Source organism: Miscanthus floridulus, chromosome 7, assembly GCF_019320115.1.
Source record: "Miscanthus floridulus cultivar M001 chromosome 7, ASM1932011v1, whole genome shotgun sequence".
In the NCBI taxonomy this organism is placed as follows: Eukaryota; Viridiplantae; Streptophyta; class Magnoliopsida; order Poales; family Poaceae; genus Miscanthus; species Miscanthus floridulus.
In genome coordinates, this window is record NC_089586.1 from 63,096,425 (window position 1) to 63,098,587 (window position 2,163).

A 2,163-nucleotide genomic window follows, 5' to 3' on the forward strand; every position below is an offset into this window, starting at 1 on the left:
ATACATTTCATCATTAGAGTACGAATAAAAGTTATTACAAACCAAGTTTGATAGATAAAGCGGAAGCAATTAAGTTCGAAAATAAAGTTTCCAACATAGTTTGATACAGTGCTAAGTAGGATCACGGTCCACAAAAGCAAAGATAGGGATTAATAAAGAAGCCTGCCCAAGGCTTACTCTTCATCCACAGCAGGATAGAAGCAACTCTTGCAATAACCATGATACACAGTGCCATCTGCAACAATGGGAAATAAAACCCTGAGTACGAGAAGGTACTCAGCTAGACTTACCCATCATGAACCAGAAATAAAATGACTCCAAGGATTATGCAAGGCTGTATAAGTGGACGTAACTCGACAACATTTTGCATAAAGGCAATTGACTCATTGTATAATTACGATTCCTTTATTAAGTTAATTATAACTATCCATTTCTAGATTAGCAACTATCCTGTGCCAAACATGTGGTATATCAATTTAAAAGCATACAATAGTAACCATAGCAGGTATTGTAATTCCATATTCATCCGAACCATCATGTTTCATAACACAGTTACTACGATGTTGGGACTAGCCAAGTTTCTCACTATCTCGGAGAGACGGCGATTCGAATCGATTTCAACCAGCTGGGAATTTATTCCTAACACAAACCTAGGTCTACCAGCCATGATAGCCTTAGGTCACCTTTGGTACAACTTAGGTCAACATTTCACGGGTCCATACCGTGCCACACAATCTGGAACACCAGATGCTAGGACGTTCAGGCCAAGCCTGCCCTTGGGCTCAGTCTGATCGTTCCCCAGAAGGAGCGCACAACAGAACAGGTTCCGGCCTGAGTTGAATTACTCGGCTTCGCGGTCAGAACGAGTTATCTGGCTAGCTAAGTGAGAGGCATGCATTCAATCTTGTCAAAAGCGCCAACAACGGTACGGTTCTTAACCGACATAGACGGGGATAGATCCACACCCAAGACCTCCATGTCTTGTTGCTTCTCTATCGTCATCCTGCCCGGTCTCGATTTTCTTTTACCCCATGGTTCTGTTCCACGATAGCAAATATAGCCAACCGTGCTCCGGTATCCACCTATATCTCGCAGGTGATAGGACATCACCCGACTTCTACCAGTCTAAGCATGGCTAAGCATATATTAGATCCTGGACCTATACCGGTTAAAGGTGTAATATCTGGACAAGGAATTTATATGCATCAAGTGGTTCCATTCAACTCTTATAACCTAATACATCAATCATAAGTACTTAAGTAATCATTTGTAAAATACTGGGAGACTTAGAATGATCTGGGGCTTGCCTTTTAGAAAAGAAGTAGGGTGGTGGTTAGGACACTCCGGAAGCTCTTCAGGATTCCGCTCCACGCCTTCGGGAGCTGCGGCTTGTGGATTCTCCTATTGGTCCCCTTCCTCTGCTTCTTCGAAGTCCAGCAACGTTATTTCTTCCTCCGATCCTAGATGCATGAATGTGGCATAAGATATCGTGAATGCATATATGTTAACAAGTGCATCATGTTTATTGAGTAGGTGCATATCTCTTCTCGATTATTTAATTAACTACTTCCACAATGCATCTACTATACCATAAAACAGCGGCTACTTGTTTCACTCATAACTGGAGTTCTACTAATCCAAATGCAGTGATCCTAGACTTTCTGGAAAGGTTATCAAATTATCTACAACTTTGTTATTAACCATTTTTACAGCAAACATCATCCCTATCATGCAACTTATCAAACTACAGAATCTGTCTGGAATCTTTTTTAAATTTGCATTTTAAAGCAACGATACTTCTACTTCATGTAATCACTCAAAATTTGACAACATAAAGCCTATCATCAGTTTAAGCATACAAAATACATCCAAGAAAATATAATGGTGAAGCCCAAACTATTTATTTAAATGCCTTTATTATTTTATTTAGATATCTAGGTTAAATAATAAATATATACCAGATGTACTTCATAAATTCTCACAAATTTACAGTGCTTTACTAAGGTTACTAAAAGACTATTGTAAAAGTTTCATGCCATTTTATTCAATAAAACAATCTATACAAAAATGACAAGACAGAAAGGCTTACAATAGCAAAAATAGAAAACCCTAGTGAAAAGTGTCAAGCAACAGATTTCCTATTTTTCTTAGCATCCTTATGGT